Consider the following 22473-nt stretch of genomic DNA (forward strand, 5'->3'; position numbering starts at 1 on the left):
TGAACATGATAACCACTACACTACAGAAACACAAGCTGTGAGCTTTGTTGACCTCTGCCACTGTAATAGAGACGGATCCTTACTGACATTTAATGATCTTTATCTGGACTCAAATTGATAAAAGGATTTGATTATTTACACTGACTGTCTGAGGCTGTTATCCTACACACATCGAGGTATCCAGGGTCCCCATTTCCTAGTACTTCATTAGGGGTCCATCTTGGATGGTTGGTCACTTAGTAAAATCAGAATCCAGAGATAGTCCTTTCCCACCTTGTGGCTCATTATACCACATAGGTGTAGTATGATTGAATTCTGGTATAATTTCCTAAATCATGGGGTGCTGTTCATTCTGTGTGACATTCAGACATTTTTGTTTGTGTCTCACAGTGATTAAAGTGGTTTCCTCACGCTGGGGAGAAGGACAGGGAATATTGTCGTATTTTGTTTTCATAATTTTTTGATCTTTTCATTTGTTTTTTGTTTCATTTAAGTTTTACTCTTTTATTATTCCGTTGTAGACCTAGTATAGTTACAAGATCAAATTTACTATTGATGTATTGGTGTTAAGGAAGATCTGATCTCAACCTGAACACCCATAGTTGACACTACAGTCAACTAGCTATCTCCCATCACTATATGCGGAAGTGCACAGACACTTACACATTTTGAACATAGCACTCCCATTGAGTGATTAGGAGGGAAATTGCCATATGAATCAGTTCTTGCCCACTCATTGGAGCCTTTGGCTGTCAGTGCAACCTCTAAGTCGTCTCAAGGCAATATGATGGTTTGACAACATAGAAAGAAAGTGGTGAGGAAGTGTTGATTATGAGACTGACGCGCTACCTACTGCGCTAACGAGGCCTCTACACTGTATGCACATAACGTTGAACAATGTTCTTCAATTCTCTCTTCACTAGTAACTAATTTATAAGAAGATGTTTTGTAATTCATAGTTATGTTTTGCTGCTGCTCTATGGTTAACTAATAAAATTAACCCCTTCCCGCTACAGGATGTAACGGTAATGTCTTGTTCAATTTTAGGCAGGGAGTTACGGCAAGTCACAGATCCCTGTGTCATGACCAAGAACAATGATGAGTGGTTCCTGGCAGATAAATCGCTTCCGCACACCATTCAATAAAGAAGCTGGGATGCAAGGGTCGCATCCCCTTTCTATGTCTCCCTGAAACCACATTGACATCATCCCTGTGACTTGTTCCTGAAAGACATAGAGAGGTTAGGTGCCCGACAGGAGCTATTGCTAAGATATACAGGAGGCGTATGGAAATTATTGTTGAATCATATATGAAGGTGGATTGGTAGATGGTGTTGCAATGACATTAAAAGTTCCTGTTGATACAACTATTTACAAGATGTTATATCAATTTTACATCTCACATGTCCTATATAAAAGGAGATCTAACGCTTGTTTCTGCACGGTTTCGTACTGGGGACCTTTCGCGTGTTAGTCGAATGTGATAACCACTACACTACAGAAACACCAGCTGTGAGCTTTGTTGACCTCTGCCACTGTAATAGAGAGGGATCCTTACTGACATTTAATGATCTGAATCTGGACTCAAATTGATAAAAGAATTTGATTATTTACAATGACTGTCTGAGGGTGTTATCCTACACACATCGAGGTATCCAGGGTCCCCATTTCCTAGTACTTCATTAGGGGTCCATCTTTGATGGTTGGTCACTTAGTAAAATCAGAATCCAGAGATAGTCCTTTCCCACCTTGTGTCTAATTATACCACATAGGTGTAGTATGATTGAATTCTGGTATAATTTCCTAAATTATGGGGTGCTGTTCATTCTGTGTGACATTCAGACATTTTTTTATGTGTCTCACAGTGATTAAAGTGGTTTCCTCACGCTGGGGAGAAGGACAGGGAATATTGTCGTATTTCGTTTTCATAATTTTTTGATCTTTTCATTTGTTTTTTGTTTCATTTGAGTCTTACTCTTTTATTATTCCGTTGTAGACCTAGTATAGTTACAAGATCAAATTTACTATTGATGTATTGGTGTTAAGGAAGATCTGATCTCAACCTGAACACCCATAGTTGACACTACAGTCAACTAGCTATCTCCCATCACTATATGCTGAAGTGCACAGACACTTACACATTTTGAACACAGCACTCCCATTGAGTGACTAGGAGGGAAATAGCCATAGGAATCAGTTCTTGCCCACTCATTGGAGCCTTTGGCTGTCAGTGCAACCTCTAAGTGGTCTCATAGCAATATGGCTGGTTTGACAACATAGAAAGACAGTGGTGAGGAAGTGTTGATTATGAGACTGACGTGCTACCTACTGTGCTAACGAGGCCACTTCACTGTATGCACATAACGTTGAACAATGTTCTTCAATTCTATCTTCACTATTAACTAATTTATAAGTAGATGTTTTGTAATTCATAGTTATGTTTTGCTGCTGCTCTATGGTTAACTAATAAAATTAACCCCTTCCCGCTACAGGATGTAACGGTAATGTCTTGTTCGATTTTAGGCAGGGAGTTACGGCAAGTCACAGATCCCTGTGTCATGACCAAGAACAATGATGAGTGGTTCCTGGCAGATAAATGGCTTCCACACACCATTCAATAAAGAAGCTGGGATGCAATGGTCCCATCCCCTTTCTATGTCTCCCTGAAACCTCATTGACATCATCCCTGTGACTTGTTCCTGAAAGACATAGAGAGGTTAGGTGCCCGACAGGAGCTATTGCTAAGATATACAGGAGGCGTATGGAAATGATTGTTAAATCATATATGAAGGTGGATAGGTAGATGGTGTTGCAATGACATTAAAAGTTCCTGTTGATACAACTATTTACAAGATGTTCTATCAATTTTACATCTCACATGTCCTGTATAAAAGGAGATCTAATGCTTGTTTCTGCCCGTTTCGAACCGGGGACCTTTCCTGTGTTAGATGAATGTGATAACCACTACACTACAGAAACACCAGCTGTGAGCTTTGTTGACCTCTGCCACTGTAATAGAGAGGGATCCCTACTGACATTTAATGATCTGTATCTGGACTCAAATTGATAAAAGGATTTGATTATTTACACTGACTGTCTGAGGGTGTTATCCTACACACATCGAGGTATCCAGGGTCCCCATTTCCTAGTACTTCATTAGGGGTCCATCTTGGATGGTTGGTCACTTAGTAAAATCAGAATCCAGAGATAGTCCTTTCCCACCTTGTGTCTCATTATACCACATAGGTGTAGTATGATTGAATTCTGGTATAATTTCCTAAATTATGGGGTGCTGTTCATTCTGTGTGACATTCAGACATTTTTGTATGTGTCCCACAGTGATTAAAGTGGTTTCCTCACGCTTAGGAGAAGGACAGGGAATATTGTCGTATTTCGTTTTCATAATTTTTTGATCTTTTCATTTGTTTTTTGTTTCATTTAAGTTTTACTCTTTTATTATTCTGTTGTAGACCTAGTATAGTTACAAGATCAAATTTACTATTGATGTATTGGTGTTAAGGAAGATCTGATCTCAACCTGAACACCCATAGTTGACACTACAGTCAACTAGCTATCTCCCATCACTATATGTGGAAGTGCACAGACACTTACACATTTTGAACACAGCACTCCCATTGAGTGACTAGGAGGGAAATAGCCATATGAATCAGTACTTGCCCACTCATTGGAGCCTTTGGCTGTCAGTGCAACCTCTAAGTCGTCTCATAGCAATATGGCTGGTTTGACAACATAGAAAGAAAGTGGTGAGGAAGTGTTGATTATGAGACTGACGCGCTACCTACTGTGCTAACGAGGCCGCTTCACTGTATGCACATAACGTTGAACAATGTTTTTCAATTCTATCTTCACTATTAACTAATTTATAAGAAGATGTTTTGTAATTCATAGTTATGTTTTGCTGCTGCTCTATGGTTAACTAATAAAATTAACCCCTTCCCGCTACAGGATGTAACGGTAATGTCTTGTTCAATTTTAGGCAGGGAGTTACGGCAAGTCACAGATCCCTGTGTCATGACCAAGAACAATGATGAGTGGTTCCTGGCAGATAAATGGCTTCCGCACACCATTCAATAAAGAAGCTGGGATGCAATGGTCGCATCCCCTTTCTATGTCTCCCTGAAACCTCATTGACATCATCCCTGTGACTTGTTCCTGAAAGACATAGAGAGGTTAGGTGCCCGACAGGAGCTATTGCTAAGATATACAGGAGGCGTATGGAAATGATTGTTAAATCATATATGAAGGTGGATAGGTAGATGGTGTTGCAATGACATTAAAAGTTCCTGTTGATACAACTATTTACAAGATGTTATATCAATTTTACATCTCACATGTCCTATATAAAAGGAGATCTAATGCTTGTTTCTGCCCGGTTTCGTACTGGGGACCTTTCGCGTGTTAGGCGAATGTGATAACCACTACACTACAGAAACACCAGCTGTGAGCTTTGTTGACCTCTGCCACTGTAATAGAGAGGGATCCTTACTGACATTTAATGATCTGAATCTGGACTCAAATTGATAAAAGGATTTAATTATTTACACTGACTGTCTGAGGGTGTTATCCTACACACATTGAGGTATCCAGGGTCCCCATTTCCTAGTACTTCATTAGGGGTCCATCTTGGATGGTTGGTCACTTAGTAAAATCAGAATCCAGAGATAGTCCTTTTCCACCTTGTGTCTCATTATACCACATAGGTGTAGTATGATTGAATTCTGGTAAAATTTCCTAAATTATGGGGTGCCGTTCATTCTGTGTGACATTCAGACATTTTTGTATGTGTCTCACAGTGATTAAAGTGGTTTACTCACGCTGGGGAGAAGGACAGGGAATATTGTCGTATTTCGTTTTCATAATTTTTTGATCTTTTCATTTGTTTTTTGTTTCATTTAAGTTTTACTCTTTTATTATTCCGTTGTAGACCTAGTATAGTTACAAGATCAAATTTACTATTGATGTATTGGTGTTAAGGAAGATCTGATCTCAACCTGAACACCCATTGTTGACACTACAGTCAACTAGCTATCTCCCATCACTATATGCGGAAGTGCACAGACACTTACACATTTTGAACACAGCACTCCCATTGAGTGACTAGGAGGGAAATAGCCATATGAATCAGTTCTTGCCCACTCATTGGAGCCTTTGGCTGTCAGTGCAACCTCTAAGTCGTCTCATAGCAATATGGCTGGTTTGACAACATAGAAAGACAGTGGTGAGGAAGTGTTGATTATGAGACTGACGCGCTACCTACTGTGCTAACGAGGCCGCTTCACTGTATGCACATAACGTTGAACAATGTTCTTCAATTCTATCTTCACTATTAACTAATTTATAAGAAGATGTTTTGTAATTCATAGTTATGTTTTGCTGCTGCTCTATGGTTAACTAATAAAATTAACCCCTTCCCGCTACAGGATGTAACGGTAATGTCTTGTTCGATTTTAGGCAGGGAGTTACGGCAAGTCACAGATCCCTGTGTCATGACCAAGAACAATGATGAGTGGTTCCTGGCAGATAAATGGCTTCCACACACCATTCAATAAAGAAGCTGGGATGCAATGGTCCCATCCCCTTTCTATGTCTCCCTGAAACCTCATTGACATCATCCCTGTGACTTGTTACTGAAAGACATAGAGAGGTTAGGTGCCCGACAGGAGCTATTGCTAAGATATACAGGAGGCGTATGGAAATGATTGTTAAATCATATATGAAGGTGGATAGGTAGATGGTGTTGCAATGACATTAAAAGTTCCTGTTGATACAACTATTTACAAGATGTTATATCAATTTTAGATCTCACATGTCCTATATAAAAGGAGATCTAATGCTTGTTTCTGCCCAGTTTCGAACCAGGGACCTTTCGCGTGTTAGGTGAATGTGATAACCACTACACTACAGAAACACCAGCTGTGAGCTTTGTTGACCTCTGCCACTGTAATAGAGAGGGATCCTTACTGACATTTAATGATCTGTATCTGGACTCAAATTGATAAAAGGAGTTGATTATTTACACGGACTGTCTGAGGGTGTTATCCTACACACATCGAGGTATCCAGGGTCCCCATTTCCTAGTACTTCATTAGGGGTCCATCTTGGATGGTTGGTCATTTAGTAAAATCAGAATCCAGAGATAGTCCTTTCCCACCTTGTGGCTCATTATACCACATAGGTGTAGTATGATTGAATTCTGGTAAAATTTCCTAAATTATGGGGTGCTGTTCATTCTGTGTGACATTCAGACATTTTTCTATGTGTCTCACAGTGATTAAAGTGGTTTCCTCACGCTGGGAAGAAGGACAGGGAATATTGTCGTATTTCGTTTTCATAATTTTTTGATCTTTTCATTTGTTTTTTGTTTCATTTAAGTTTTACTCTTTTATTATTCTGTTGTAGACCTAGTATAGTTACAAGATCAAATTTACTATTGATGTATTGGTGTTAAGGAAGATCTGATCTCAACCTGAACACCCATAGTTGACACTACAGTCAACTAGCTATCTCCCATCACTATATGCGGAAGTGCACAGACACTTACACATTTTGAACACAGCACTCCCATTGAGTGACTAGGAGGGAAATAGCCATATGAATCAGTTCTTACCCACTCATTGGAGCCTTTGGCTGTCAGTGCAACCTCTAAGTCGCCTCATAGCAATATGGCTGGTTTGACAACATAGAAAGACAGTGGTGAGGAAGTGTTGATTATGAGACTGACGCGCTACCTACTGTGCTAACGAGGCCGCTTCACTGTATGCACATAACGTTGAACAATGTTCTTCAATTCTATCTTCACTATTAACTAATTTATAAGAAGATGTTTTGTAATTCATAGTAATGTTTTGCTGCTGCTCTATGGTTAACTAATAAAATTAACCCCTTCCCGCTACAGGATGTAACGGTAATGTCTTGTTCAATTTTAGGCAGGGAGTTACAGCAAGTCACAGATCCCTGTGTCATGACCAAGAACAATGATGAGTGGTTCCTGGCAGATAAATGGCTTCCGCACACCATTCAATAAAGAAGCTGGGATGCAATGGTCGCATCCCCTTTCTATGTCTCCCTGAAACCTCATTGACATCATCCCTGTGACTTGTTCCTGAAAGACATAGAGAGGTTAGGTGCCCGACAGGAGCTATTGCTAAGATATACAGGAGGCGTATGGAAATGATTGTTAAATCATATATGAAGGTGGATAGGTAGATGGTGTTGCAATGACATTAAAAGTTCCTGTTGATACAACTATTTACAAGATGTTATATCAATTTTACATCTCACATGTCCTATATAAAATTAGATCTAATGCTTCTTTCTGCCCGGTTTCGTACTGGGGACCTTTCGTGTGTTAGGCGAATGTGATAACCACTACACTACAGAAACACCAGCTGTGAGCTTTGTTGACCTCTGCCACTGTAATAGAGAGGAATCCTTACTGACATTTAATGATCTGTATCTGGAACTCAAATTGATAAAAGGATTTGATTATTTACACTGACTGTCTGAGGGTGTTATCCTACACACATCGAGGTATCCAGGGTCCCCATTTCCTAGTACTTCATTAGGGGTCCATCTTGGATGGTTGGTCACTTAGTAAAATCAGAATCCAGAGATAGTCCTTTCCCACCTTGTGGCTCATTATACCACATAGGTGTAGTATGATTGAATTCTGGTAAAATTTCCTAAATTATGGGGTGCCGTTCATTCTGTGTGACATTCAGACATTTTTCTATGTGTCTCACAGTGATTAAAGTGGTTTCCTCACGCTGGGAAGAAGGACAGGGAATATTGTCGTATTTCGTTTTCATAATTTTTTGATCTTTTCATTTGTTTTTTGTTTCATTTAAGTTTTACTCTTTTATTATTCTGTTGTAGACCTAGTATAGTTACAAGATCAAATTTACTATTGATGTATTGGTGTTAAGGAAAATCTGATCTCAACCTGAACACCCATAGTTGACACTACAGTCAACTAGCTATCTCCCATCACTATATGCGGAAGTGCACAGACACTTACACATTTTGAACACAGCACTCCCATTGAGTGACTAGGAGGGAAATAGCCATATGAATCAGTTCTTACCCACTCATTGGAGCCTTTGGCTGTCAGTGCAACCTCTAAGTCGTCTCATAGCAATATGGCTGGTTTGACAACATAGAAAGACAGTGGTGAGGAAGTGTTGATTATGAGACTGACGCGCTACCTACTGTGCTAACGAGGCCGCTTCACTGTATGCACATAACGTTGAACAATGTTCTTCAATTCTATCTTCACTATTAACTAATTTATAAGAAGATGTTTTGTAATTCATAGTTATGTTTTGCTGCTGCTCTATGGTTAACTAATAAAATTAACCCCTTCCCGCTACAGGATGTAACGGTAATGTCTTGTTCAATTTTAGGCAGGGAGTTACAGCAAGTCACAGATCCCTGTGTCATGACCAAGAACAATGATGAGTGGTTCCTGGCAGATAAATGGCTTCCGCACACCATTCAATAAAGAAGCTGGGATGCAATGGTCGCATCCCCTTTCTATGTCTCCCTGAAACCTCATTGACATCATCCCTGTGACTTGTTCCTGAAAGACATAGAGAGGTTAGGTGCCCGACAGGAGCTATTGCTAAGATATACAGGAGGCGTATGGAAATGATTGTTAAATCATATATGAAGGTGGATAGGTAGATGGTGTTGCAATGACATTAAAAGTTCCTGTTGATACAACTATTTACAAGATGTTATATCAATATTACATCTCACATGTCCTATATAAAAGGAGATCTAATGCTTGTTTCTGCCCGGTTCCGAACTGGGGACCTTTCGCGTGTTAGGCGAATGTGATAACCACTACACTACAGAAACACCAGCTGCAAGTTTTGTTGACCTCTGCCACTGTAATAGAGAGGGATCCTTACTGACATTATTGATCTGTATCTGGACTCAAATTGATAAAAGGAGTAGATTATTTACACGGACTGTCTGAGGGTGTTATCCTACACACATTGAGGTATCCAGGGTCCCCATTTCCTAGTACTTCATTAGGGGTCCATCTTGGATGGTTGGTCACTTAGTAAAATCAGAATCCAGAGATAGTCCTTTCCCACCTTGTGTCTAATTATACCACATAGGTGTAGTATGATTGAATTCTGGTATAATTTCCTAAATTATGGGGTGCTGTTCATTCTGTGTGACATTCAGACATTTTTTTATGTGTCTCACAGTGATTAAAGTGGTTTCCTCATGCTGGGGAGAAGGACAGGGAATATTGTCGTATTTCGTTTTCATAATTTTTTGATCTTTTCATTTGTTTTTTGTTTCATTTAAGTTTTACTCTTTTATTATTCCGTTGTAGACCTAGTATAGTTACAAGATCAAATTTACTATTGATGTATTGGTGTTAAGGAAGATCTGATCTAAACCTGAACACCCATAGTTGACACTACAGTCAACTAGCTATCTCCCATCACTATATGCGGAAGTGCACAGACACTTACACATTTTGAACACAGCACTCCCATTGAGTGACTAGGAGGGAAATAGCCATATGAATCAGTTCTTGCCCACTCATTGGAGCCTTTGGCTGTCAGTGCAACCTCTAAGTGGTCTCATAGCAATATGGCTGGTTAGACAACATAGAAAGACAGTGGTGAGGAAGTGTTGATTATGAGACTGACGTGCTACCTACTGTGCTAACGAGGCCGCTTCACTGTATGCACATAACGTTGAACAATGTTCTTCAATTCTATCTTCACTATTAACTAATTTATAAGAAGATGTTTTGTTATTCATAGTTATGTTTTGCTGCTGCTCTATGGTTAACTAATAAAATTAACCCCTTCCCGCTACAGGATGTAACGGTAATATCTTGTTCAATTTTAGGCAGGGAGTTACGGCAAGTCACAGATCCCTGTGTCATGACCAAGAACAATGATGAGTGGTTCCTAGCAGATAAATGGCTTCCGCACACCATTCAATAAAGAAGCTGGGATGCAATGGTCGCATCCCCTTTCTATGTCTCCCTGAAACCTCATTGACATCATCCCTTTGACTTGTTCCTGAAAGACATAGAGAGGTTAGGTGCCCGACAGGAGCTATTGCTAAGATATACAGGAGGCGTATGAAAATGATTGTTAAATCATATATGAAGGTGGATAGGTAGATGGTGTTGCAATGACATTAAAAGTTCCTGTTGATACAACTATTTACAAGATGTTATATCAATTTTACATCTCACATGTCCTATATAAACGGAGATCTAATGCTTGTTTCTGCCCGGTTTCGTACTGGGGACCTTTCGTGTGTTAGGGGAATGTGATAACCACTACACTACAGAAACACCAGCTGTGAGCTTTGTTGACCTCTGCCACTGTAATAGAGAGGAATCCTTTCTGACATTTAATGATCTGTGTCTGGACTCAAATTGATAAAAGGATTTGATTATTTACACTGACTGTCTGAGGGTGTTATCCTACACACATCGAGGTATCCAGGGTCCCCATTTCCTAGTACTTCATTAGGGGTCCATCTTGGATGGTTGGTCACTTAGTAAAATCAGAATCCAGAGATAGTCCTTTCCCACCTTGTGTCTCATTATACCACATAGGTGTAGTATGATTGAATTCTGGTAAAATTTCCTAAATTATGGGGTGCCGTTCATTCTGTGTGACATTCAGACATTTTTGTATGTGTCTCACAGTGATTAAAGTGGTTTCCTCACGCTGGGAAGAAGGACAGGGAATATTGTCGTATTTCTTTTTCATAATTTTTTGATCTTTTCATTTGTTTTTTGTTTCATTTAAGTTTTACTCTTTTATTATTCTGTTGTAGACCTAGTATAGTTACAAGATCAAATTTACTATTGATGTTTTGGTGTTAAGGAAGATCTGATCTCAACCTGAACACCCATAGTTGACACTACAGTCAACTAGCTATCTCCCATCACTATATGCGGAAGTGCACAGACACTTACACATTTTTAACATAGCACTCCCATTGAGTGACTAGGAGGGAAATAGCCATATGAATCAGTTCTTGCCCACTCATTGGAGCCTTTGGCTGTCAGTGCAACCTCTAAGTGGTCTCATAGCAATATGGCTGGCTTGACAACATAGAAAGACAGTGGTGAGGAAGTGTTGATTATGAGACTGACGTGCTACCTACTGTGCTAACGAGGCCGCTTCACTGTATGCACATAACATTGAACAATGTTCTTCAATTCTATCTTCACTATTAACTAATTTATAAGAAGATGTTTTGTAATTCATAGTTATGTTTTGCTGCTGCTCTATGGTTAACTAATAAATTTAACCCCTTCCCACTACAGGATGTAACGGTAATGTCTTGTTGAATTTTAGGCAGGGAGTTACGGCAAGTCACAGATCCCTGTGTCATGACCAAGAACAATGATGAGTGGTTCCTGGCAAATAAATGGCTGCCGCACACCATTCAATAAAGAAGCTGGGATGCAATGGTCGCATCCCCTTTCTATGTCTCCCTGAAACCTCATTGACATCATCCCTTTGACTTGTTCCTGAAAGACATAGAGAGGTTAGGTGCCCGACAGGAGCTATTGCTAAGATATACAGGAGGCGTATGGAAATGATTGTTAAATCATATATGAAGGTGGATAGGTAGATGGTGTTGCAATGACATTAAAAGTTCCTGTTGATACAACTATTTACAAGATGTTATATCAATTTTACATCTCACATGTCCTATATAAAATGAGATCTAACACTTGTTACTGCCTGGTTTCGAACTGGGGACCTTTTGCGTGTTAGGCGAATGTGATAACCACTACACTACAGAAACACCAGCTGTGAGCTTTGTTGACCTCTGCCACTGTAATAGAGAGGGATCCTTACTGACATTTAATGATCTGTATCTGGACTCAAATTGATAAAAGGATTTGATTATTTACACTGACTGTCTGAGGCTGTTATCCTACACACATCGAGGTATCCAGGGTCCCCATTTCCTAGTACTTCATTAGGGGTCCATCTTGGATGGTTGGTCACTTAGTAAAATCAGAATCCAGAGATAGTCCTTTCCCACCTTGTGTCTCATTATACCACATAGGTGTAGTATGATTGAATTCTGGTATAATTTCCTAAATTATGGGGTGCTGTTCATTCTGTGTGACATTCAGCCATTTTTGTATGTGTCTCACAGTGATTAAAGTGGTTTCCTCACGCTTAGGAGAAGGACAGGGAATATTGTTGTATTTCGTTTTCATAATTTTTTGATCTTTTCATTTAAGTTTTACTCTTTTATTATTCCATTGTAGACCTAGTATAGTTACAAGATCAAATTTACTATTGATGTATTGGTGTTAAGGAAGATCTGATCTCAACCTGAACACCCATAGTTGACACTACAGTCAACTAGCTATCTCCCATCACTTTATGCGGAAGTGCACAGACACTTACACATTTTGAACACAGCACTCCCATTGAGTGATTAGGAGGGAAATAGCCATATGAATCAGTTCTTGCCCACTCATTGGAGCCTTTGGCTGTCAGCGCAACCTCTAAGTCGTCTCATAGCAATATGGCTGGTTTGACAACATAGAAAGACAGTGGTGAGGAAGTGTTGATTATGAGACTGACGCGCTACCTACTGTGCTAACGAGGCCGCTTCACTGTATGCACATAACGTTGAACAATGTTCTTCAATTCTATCTTCACTATTAACTAATTTATAAGAAGATGTTTTGTAATTCATAGTAATGTTTTGCTGCTGCTCTATGGTTAACTAATAAAATTAACCCCTTCCCGCTACAGGATGTAACGGTAATGTCTTGTTCAATTTTAGGCAGGGAGTTACAGCAAGTCACAGATCCCTGTGTCATGACCAAGAACAATGATGAGTGGTTCCTGGCAGATAAATGGCTTCCGCACACCATTCAATAAAGAAGCTGGGATGCAATGGTCGCATCCCCTTTCTATGTCTCCCTGAAACCTCATTGACATCATCCCTGTGACTTGTTCCTGAAAGACATAGAGAGGTTAGGTGCCCGACAGGAGCTATTGCTAAGATATACAGGAGGCGTATGGAAATGATTGTTAAATCATATATGAAGGTGGATAGGTAGATGGTGTTGCAATGACATTAAAAGTTCCTGTTGATACAACTATTTACAAGATGTTATATCAATTTTACATCTCACATGTCCTATATAAAATTAGATCTAATGCTTGTTTCTGCCCGGTTTCGTACTGGGGACCTTTCGTGTGTTAGGCGAATGTGATAACCACTACACTACAGAAACACCAGCTGTGAGCTTTGTTGACCTCTGCCACTGTAATAGAGAGGAATCCTTATTGACATTTAATGATCTGTATCTGGAACTCAAATTGATAAAAGGATTTGATTATTTACACTGACTGTCTGAGGGTGTTATCCTACACACATCGAGGTATCCAGGGTCCCCATTTCCTAGTACTTCATTAGGGGTCCATCTTGGATGGTTGGTCACTTAGTAAAATCAGAATCCAGAGATAGTCCTTTCCCACCTTGTGGCTCATTATACCACATAGGTGTAGTATGATTGAATTCTGGTAAAATTTCCTAAATTATGGGGTGCCGTTCATTCTGTGTGACATTCAGACATTTTTCTATGTGTCTCACAGTGATTAAAGTGGTTTCCTCACGCTGGGAAGAAGGACAGGGAATATTGTCGTATTTCGTTTTCATAATTTTTTGATCTTTTCATTTGTTTTTTGTTTCATTTAAGTTTTACTCTTTTATTATTCTGTTGTAGACCTAGTATAGTTACAAGATCAAATTTACTATTGATGTATTGGTGTTAAGGAAGATCTGATCTCAACCTGAACACCCATAGTTGACACTACAGTCAACTAGCTATCTCCCATCACTATATGCGGAAGTGCACAGACACTTACACATTTTGAACACAGCACTCCCATTGAGTGACTAGGAGGGAAATAGCCATATGAATCAGTTCTTACCCACTCATTGGAGCCTTTGGCTGTCAGTGCAACCTCTAAGTCGTCTCATAGCAATATGGCTGGTTTGACAACATAGAAAGACAGTGGTGAGGAAGTGTTGATTATGAGACTGACGCGCTACCTACTGTGCTAACGAGGCCGCTTCACTGTATGCACATAACGTTGAACAATGTTCTTCAATTCTATCTTCACTATTAACTAATTTATAAGAAGATGTTTTGTAATTCATAGTTATGTTTTGCTGCTGCTCTATGGTTAACTAATAAAATTAACCCCTTCCCGCTACAGGATGTAACGGTAATGTCTTGTTCAATTTTAGGCAGGGAGTTACAGCAAGTCACAGATCCCTGTGTCATGACCAAGAACAATGATGAGTGGTTCCTGGCAGATAAATGGCTTCCGCACACCATTCAATAAAGAAGCTGGGATGCAATGGTCGCATCCCCTTTCTATGTCTCCCTGAAACCTCATTGACATCATCCCTGTGACTTGTTCCTGAAAGACATAGAGAGGTTAGGTGCCCGACAGGAGCTATTGCTAAGATATACAGGAGGCGTATGGAAATGATTGTTAAATCATATATGAAGGTGGATAGGTAGATGGTGTTGCAATGACATTAAAAGTTCCTGTTGATACAACTATTTACAAGATGTTATATCAATATTACATCTCACATGTCCTATATAAAAGGAGATCTAATGCTTGTTTCTGCCCGGTTCCAAACTGGGGACCTTTCGCGTGTTAGGCGAATGTGATAACCACTACACTACAGAAACACCAGCTGCAAGTTTTGTTGACCTCTGCCACTGTAATAGAGAGGGATCCTTACTGACATTATTGATCTGTATCTGGACTCAAATTGATAAAAGGAGTAGATTATTTACACGGACTGTCTGAGGGTGTTATCCTACACACATTGAGGTATCCAGGGTCCCCATTTCCTAGTACTTCATTAGGGGTCCATCTTGGATGGTTGGTCACTTAGTAAAATCAGAATCCAGAGATAGTCCTTTCCCACCTTGTGTCTAATTATACCACATAGGTGTAGTATGATTGAATTCTGGTATAATTTCCTAAATTATGGGGTGCTGTTCATTCTGTGTGACATTCAGACATTTTTTTATGTGTCTCACAGTGATTAAAGTGGTTTCCTCATGCTGGGGAGAAGGACAGGGAATATTGTCGTATTTCGTTTTCATAATTTTTTGATCTTTTCATTTGTTTTTTGTTTCATTTAAGTTTTACTCTTTTATTATTCCGTTGTAGACCTAGTATAGTTACAAGATCAAATTTACTATTGATGTATTGGTGTTAAGGAAGATCTGATCTAAACCTGAACACCCATAGTTGACACTACAGTCAACTAGCTATCTCCCATCACTATATGCTGAAGTGCACAGACACTTACACATTTTGAACACAGCACTCCCATTGAGTGACTAGGAAGGAAATAGCCATATGAATCAGTTCTTTCCCACTCATTGGAGCCTTTGGCTGTCAGTGTAACCTCTAAGTGGTCTCATAGCAATATGGCTGGTTTGACAACATAGAAAGACAGCGGTGAGGAAGTGTTGATTATGAGACTGATGTGCTACCTACTGTGCTAACGAGGCCGCTTCACTGTATGCACATAACGTTGAACAATGTTCTTTAATTCTATCTTCACTATTAACTAATTTATAAGAAGATGTTTTGTAATTCATAGTTATGTTTTGCTGCTGCTCTATGGTTAACTAATAAAATTAACCCCTTCCCGCTACAGGATGTAACGGTAATGTCTTGTTCAATTTTAGGCAGGGAGTTACGGCAAGTCACAGATCCCTGTGTCATGACCAAGAACAATGATGAGTGGTTCCTGGCAGATAAATGGCTTCCGCACACCATTCAATAAAGAAGCTGGGATGCAATGGTCGCATCCCCTTTCTATGTCTCCCTGAAACCTCATTGACATCATCCCTGTGACTTGTTCCTGAAAGACATAGAGAGGTTAGGTGCCCGACAGGAGCTATTGCTAAGATATACAGGAGGCGTATGGAAATGATTGTTAAATCATATATGAAGGTGGATAGGTAGATGGTGTTGCAATGACATTAAAATTTCCTGTTGATACAACTATTTACAAGATGTTATATCAATTTTACATCTCACATGTCCTATATAAAATGAGATCTAACACTTGTTACTGCCTGGTTTCGAACTGGGGACCTTTTGCGTGTTAGGCGAATGTGATAACCACTACACTACAGAAACACCAGCTGTGAGCTTTGTTGACCTCTGCCACTGTAATAGAGAGGGATCCTTACTGACATTTAATGATCTGTATCTGGACTCAAATTGATAAAAGGATTTGATTATTTACACTGACTGTCTGAGGCTGTTATCCTACACACATCGAGGTATCCAGGGTCCCCATTTCCTAGTACTTCATTAGGGGTCCATCTTGGATGGTTGGTCACTTAGTAAAATCAGAATCCAGAGATAGTCCTTTCCCACCTTGTGTCTCATTATACCACATAGGTGTAGTATGATTGAATTCTGGTATAATTTCCTAAATTATGGGGTGCTGTTCATTCTGTGTGACATTCAGCCATTTTTGTATGTGTCTCACAGTGATTAAAGTGGTTTCCTCACGCTTAGGAGAAGGACAGGGAATATTGTTGTATTTCGTTTTCATAATTTTTTGATCTTTTCATTTAAGTTTTACTCTTTTATTATTCCATTGTAGACCTAGTATAGTTACAAGATCAAATTTACTATTGATGTATTGGTGTTAAGGAAGATCTGATCTCAACCTGAACACCCATAGTTGACACTACAGTCAACTAGCTATCTCCCATCACTTTATGCGGAAGTGCACAGACACTTACACATTTTGAACACAGCACTCCCATTGAGTGATTAGGAGGGAAATAGCCATATGAATCAGTTCTTGCCCACTCATTGGAGCCTTTGGCTGTCAGCGCAACCTCTAAGTCGTCTCATAGCAATATGGCTGGTTTGACAACATAGAAAGACAGTGGTGAGGAAGTGTTGATTATGAGACTGACGCGCTCCCTACTGTGCTAACGAGGCCGCTTCACTGTATGCACATAACGTTGAACAATGTTCTTCAATTCTATCTTCACTATTAACTAATTTATAAGAAGATGTTTTGTAATTCATAGTAATGTTTTGCTGCTGCTCTATGGTTAACTAATAAAATTAACCCCTTCCCGCTACAGGATGTAACGGTAATGTCTTGTTCAATTTTAGGCAGGGAGTTACAGCAAGTCACAGATCCCTGTGTCATGACCAAGAACAATGATGAGTGGTTCCTGGCAGATAAATGGCTTCCGCACACCATTCAATAAAGAAGCTGGGATGCAATGGTCGCATCCCCTTTCTATGTCTCCCTGAAACCTCATTGACATCATCCCTGTGACTTGTTCCTGAAAGACATAGAGAGGTTAGGTGCCCGACAGGAGCTATTGCTAAGATATACAGGAGGCGTATGGAAATGATTGTTAAATCATATATGAAGGTGGATAGGTAGATGGTGTTGCAATGACATTAAAAGTTCCTGTTGATACAACTATTTACAAGATGTTATATCAATTTTACATCTCACATGTCCTATATAAAATTAGATCTAATGCTTGTTTCTGCCCGGTTTCGCACTGGGGACCTTTCGTGTGTTAGGCGAATGTGATAACCACTACACTACAGAAACACCAGCTGTGAGCTTTGTTGACCTCTGCCACTGTAATAGAGAGGAATCCTTACTGACATTTAATGATCTGTATCTGGAACTCAAATTGATAAAAGGATTTGATTATTTACACTGACTGTCTGAGGGTGTTATCCTACACACATCGAGGTATCCAGGGTCCCCATTTCCTAGTACTTCATTAGGGGTCCATCTTGGATGGTTGGTCACTTAGTAAAATCAGAATCCAGAGATAGTCCTTTCCCACCTTGTGGCTCATTATACCACATAGGTGAAGTATGATTGAATTCTGGTAAAATTTCCTAAATTATGGGGTGCCGTTCATTCTGTGTGACATTCAGACATTTTTCTATGTGTCTCACAGTGATTAAAGTGGTTTCCTCACGCTGGGAAGAAGGACAGGGAATATTGTCGTATTTCGTTTTCATAATTTTTTGATCTTTTCATTTGTTTTTTGTTTCATTTAAGTTTTACTCTTTTATTATTCTGTTGTAGACCTAGTATAGTTACAAGATCAAATTTACTATTGATGTATTGGTGTTAAGGAAGATCTGATCTCAACCTGAACACCCATAGTTGACACTACAGTCAACTAGCTATCTCCCATCACTATATGCGGAAGTGCACAGACACTTACACATTTTGAACACAGCACTCCCATTGAGTGACTAGGAGGGAAATAGCCATATGAATCAGTTCTTACCCACTCATTGGAGCCTTTGGCTGTCAGTGCAACCTCTAAGTCGTCTCATAGCAATATGGCTGGTTTGACAACATAGAAAGACAGTGGTGAGGAAGTGTTGATTATGAGACTGACGCGCTACCTACTGTGCTAACGAGGCCGCTTCACTGTATGCACATAACGTTGAACAATGTTCTTCAATTCTATCTTCACTATTAACTAATTTATAAGAAGATGTTTTGTAATTCATAGTTATGTTTTGCTGCTGCTCTATGGTTAACTAATAAAATTAACCCCTTCCCGCTACAGGATGTAACGGTAATGTCTTGTTCAATTTTATGCAGGGAGTTACAGCAAGTCACAGATCCCTGTGTCATGACCAAGAACAATGATGAGTGGTTCCTGGCAGATAAATGGCTTCCGCACACCATTCAATAAAGAAGCTGGGATGCAATGGTCGCATCCCCTTTCTATGTCTCCCTGAAACCTCATTGACATCATCCCTGTGACTTGTTCCTGAAAGACATAGAGAGGTTAGGTGCCCGACAGGAGCTATTGCTAAGATATACAGGAGGCGTATGGAAATGATTGTTAAATCATATATGAAGGTGGATAGGTAGATGGTGTTGCAATGACATTAAAAGTTCCTGTTGATACAACTATTTACAAGATGTTATATCAATATTACATCTCACATGTCCTATATAAAAGGAGATCTAATGCTTGTTTCTGCCCGGTTCCGAACTGGGGACCTTTCGCGTGTTAGGCGAATGTGATAACCACTACACTACAGAAACACCAGCTGCAAGTTTTGTTGACCTCTGCCACTGTAATAGAGAGGGATCCTTACTGACATTATTGATCTGTATCTGGACTCAAATTGATAAAAGGAGTAGATTATTTACACGGACTGTCTGAGGGTGTTATCCTACACACATTGAGGTATCCAGGGTCCCCATTTCCTAGTACTTCATTAGGGGTCCATCTTGGATGGTTGGTCACTTAGTAAAATCAGAATCCAGAGATAGTCCTTTCCCACCTTGTGTCTAATTATACCACATAGGTGTAGTATGATTGAATTCTGGTATAATTTCCTAAATTATGGGGTGCTATTCATTCTGTGTGACATTCAGACATTTTTTTATGTGTCTCACAGTGATTAAAGTGGTTTCCTCATGCTGGGGAGAAGGACAGGGAATATTGTCGTATTTCGTTTTCATAATTTTTTGATCTTTTCATTTGTTTTTTGTTTCATTTAAGTTTTACTCTTTTATTATTCCGTTGTAGACCTAGTGTAGTTACAAGATCAAATTTACTATTGATGTATTGGTGTTAAGGAAGATCTGATCTAAACCTGAACACCCATAGTTGACACTACAGTCAACTAGCTATCTCCCATCACTATATGCGGAAGTGCACAGACACTTACACATTTTGAACACAGCACTCCCATTGAGTGACTAGGAGGGAAATAGCCATATGAATCAGTTCTTTCCCACTCATTGGAGCCTTTGGCTGTCAGTTTAACCTCTAAGTGGTCTCATAGCAATATGGCTGGTTTGACAACATAGAAAGACAGCGGTGAGGAAGTGTTGATTATGAGACTGATGTGCTACCTACTGTGCTAACGAGGCCGCTTCACTGTATGCACATAACGTTGAACAATGTTCTTTAATTCTATCTTCACTATTAACTAATTTATAAGAAGATGTTTTGTAATTCATAGTTATGTTTTGCTGCTGCTCTATGGTTAACTAATAAAATTAACCCCTTCCCGCTACAGGATGTAACGGTAATGTCTTGTTCAATTTTAGGAAGGGTATTACGGCAAATCACAGATCCCTGTGTCATGACCAAGAACAATGATGAGTGGTTCCTGGCAGATTTATGACTTCCGCACACCATTCAATAAAGAAGCTGGGATGCAATGGTCGCATCCCCTTTCTATGTCTCCCTGAAACCTCATTGACATCATCCCTGTGACTTGTTCCTGAAATACATAGAGAGGTTAGGTGCCCGACAGGAGCTATTGCTAAGATATACAGGAGGCGTATGGAAATGATTGTTAAATCATATATGAAGGTGGATAGGTCGATGGTGTAGCAATGACATTAAAAGTTCCTGTTGATACAACTATTTACAAGATGTTATATCAATTTTACATCTCACATGTCCTATATAAAAGGAGATCAAACGCTTGTTTCTGCCCGGTTTCGAACCGGGGACCTTTCACGTGTTAGGCGAATGTGATAACCACTACACTACAGAAACACCAGCTGTGAGCTTTGTTGATCTCTGCCACTGTAATAGAGAGGGATCCTTACTGACATTTAATGATCTGTATCTGGACTCAAATTGATAAAAGGATTTGATTATTTACACTGACTGTCTGAGGGTGTTATCCTACACACATCGAGGTATCCAGGGTCCCTATTTCTTAGTACTTCATTAGGGGTCCATCTTGGATGGTTGGTCACTTAGTAAAATCAGAATCCAGAGATGGTCCATTCCCACCTTGTGTCTCATTATACCACATAGGTGTAGTATGATTGAATTCTGGTATAATTTCCTAAATTATGGGGTGCTGTTCATTCTGTGTGACATTCAGACATTTTTGTATGTGTCTCACAGTGATTAAAGTGGTTTCCTCACGCTGGGGAGAAGGACAGGGAATATTGTCGTATTTCGTTTTCATAATTTTTTGATCTTTTCATTTGTTTTTTGTTTCATTTAAGTTTTACTCTTTTATTATTCCATTGTAGACCTAGTATAGTTACAAGATCAAATTTACTGTTGATGTATTGGTGTTAAGGAAGATCTGATCTCAATTGAACACCCATAGTTGACACTACAGTCAACTAGCTATCTCCCATCACTATATGCGGAAGTGCACAGACACTTACACATTTTGAACACAGCACTCCCATTGAGTGACTAGGAGGGAAATAGCCATATGAATCAGTTCTTGCCCACTCATTGGAGCCTTTGGCTGTCAGTGCAACCTCTAAGTGGTCTCATAGCAATATGGCTGGTTAGACAACATAGAAAGACAGTGGTGAGGAAGTGTTGATTATGAGACTGACGTGCTACCTACTGTGCTAACGAGGCCGCTTCACTGTATGCACATAACGTTGAACAATGTTCTTCAATTCTATCTTCACTATTAACTAATTTATAAGAAGATGTTTTGTTATTCATAGTTATGTTTTGCTGCTGCTCTATGGTTAACTAATAAAATTAACCCCTTCCCGCTACAGGATGTAACGGTAATATCTTGTTCAATTTTAGGCAGGGAGTTACGGCAAGTCACAGATCCCTGTGTCATGACCAAGAACAATGATGAGTGGTTCCTAGCAGATAAATGGCTTCCGCACACCATTCAATAAAGAAGCTGGGATGCAATGGTCGCATCCCCTTTCTATGTCTCCCTGAAACCTCATTGACATCATCCCTTTGACTTGTTCCTGAAAGACATAGAGAGGTTAGGTGCCCGACAGGAGCTATTGCTAAGATATACAGGAGGCGTATGAAAATGATTGTTAAATCATATATGAAGGTGGATAGGTAGATGGTGTTGCAATGACATTAAAAGTTCCTGTTGATACAACTATTTACAAGATGTTATATCAATTTTACATCTCACATGTCCTATATAAACGGAGATCTAATGCTTGTTTCTGCCCGGTTTCGTACTGGGGACCTTTCGTGTGTTAGGGGAATGTGATAACCACTACACTACAGAAACACCAGCTGTGAGCTTTGTTGACCTCTGCCACTGTAATAGAGAGGAATCCTTTCTGACATTTAATGATCTGTGTCTGGACTCAAATTGATAAAAGGATTTGATTATTTACACTGACTGTCTGAGGGTGTTATCCTACACACATCGAGGTATCCAGGGTCCCCATTTCCTAGTACTTCATTAGGGGTCCATCTTGGATGGTTGGTCACTTAGTAAAATCAGAATCCAGAGATAGTCCTTTCCCACCTTGTGTCTCATTATACCACATAGGTGTAGTATGATTGAATTCTGGTAAAATTTCCTAAATTATGGGGTGCCGTTCATTCTGTGTGACATTCAGACATTTTTGTATGTGT

General features: G+C 39.6%; 2 non-coding genes across 2 annotated transcripts; both read right to left on the minus strand.

The window, feature by feature from the left end:
• Positions 1–5855: 5855 nt before the first annotated feature.
• Positions 5856–5928, minus strand: TRNAV-AAC (transfer RNA valine (anticodon AAC)). The gene has a single exon. It is a non-coding gene; the product is annotated as a tRNA-Val (tRNA).
• Positions 5929–20573: 14645 nt separating this feature from the next.
• TRNAV-AAC (transfer RNA valine (anticodon AAC)) lies at positions 20574–20646 on the minus strand. Its single transcript has one exon. It is a non-coding gene; the product is annotated as a tRNA-Val (tRNA).
• Between the last annotated feature and the right edge of the window lie 1827 nt (positions 20647–22473).

This window comes from Mixophyes fleayi (assembly GCF_038048845.1).
Source record: "Mixophyes fleayi isolate aMixFle1 chromosome 4 unlocalized genomic scaffold, aMixFle1.hap1 SUPER_4_unloc_3, whole genome shotgun sequence".
NCBI classification, from domain to species: Eukaryota; Metazoa; Chordata; class Amphibia; order Anura; family Limnodynastidae; genus Mixophyes; species Mixophyes fleayi.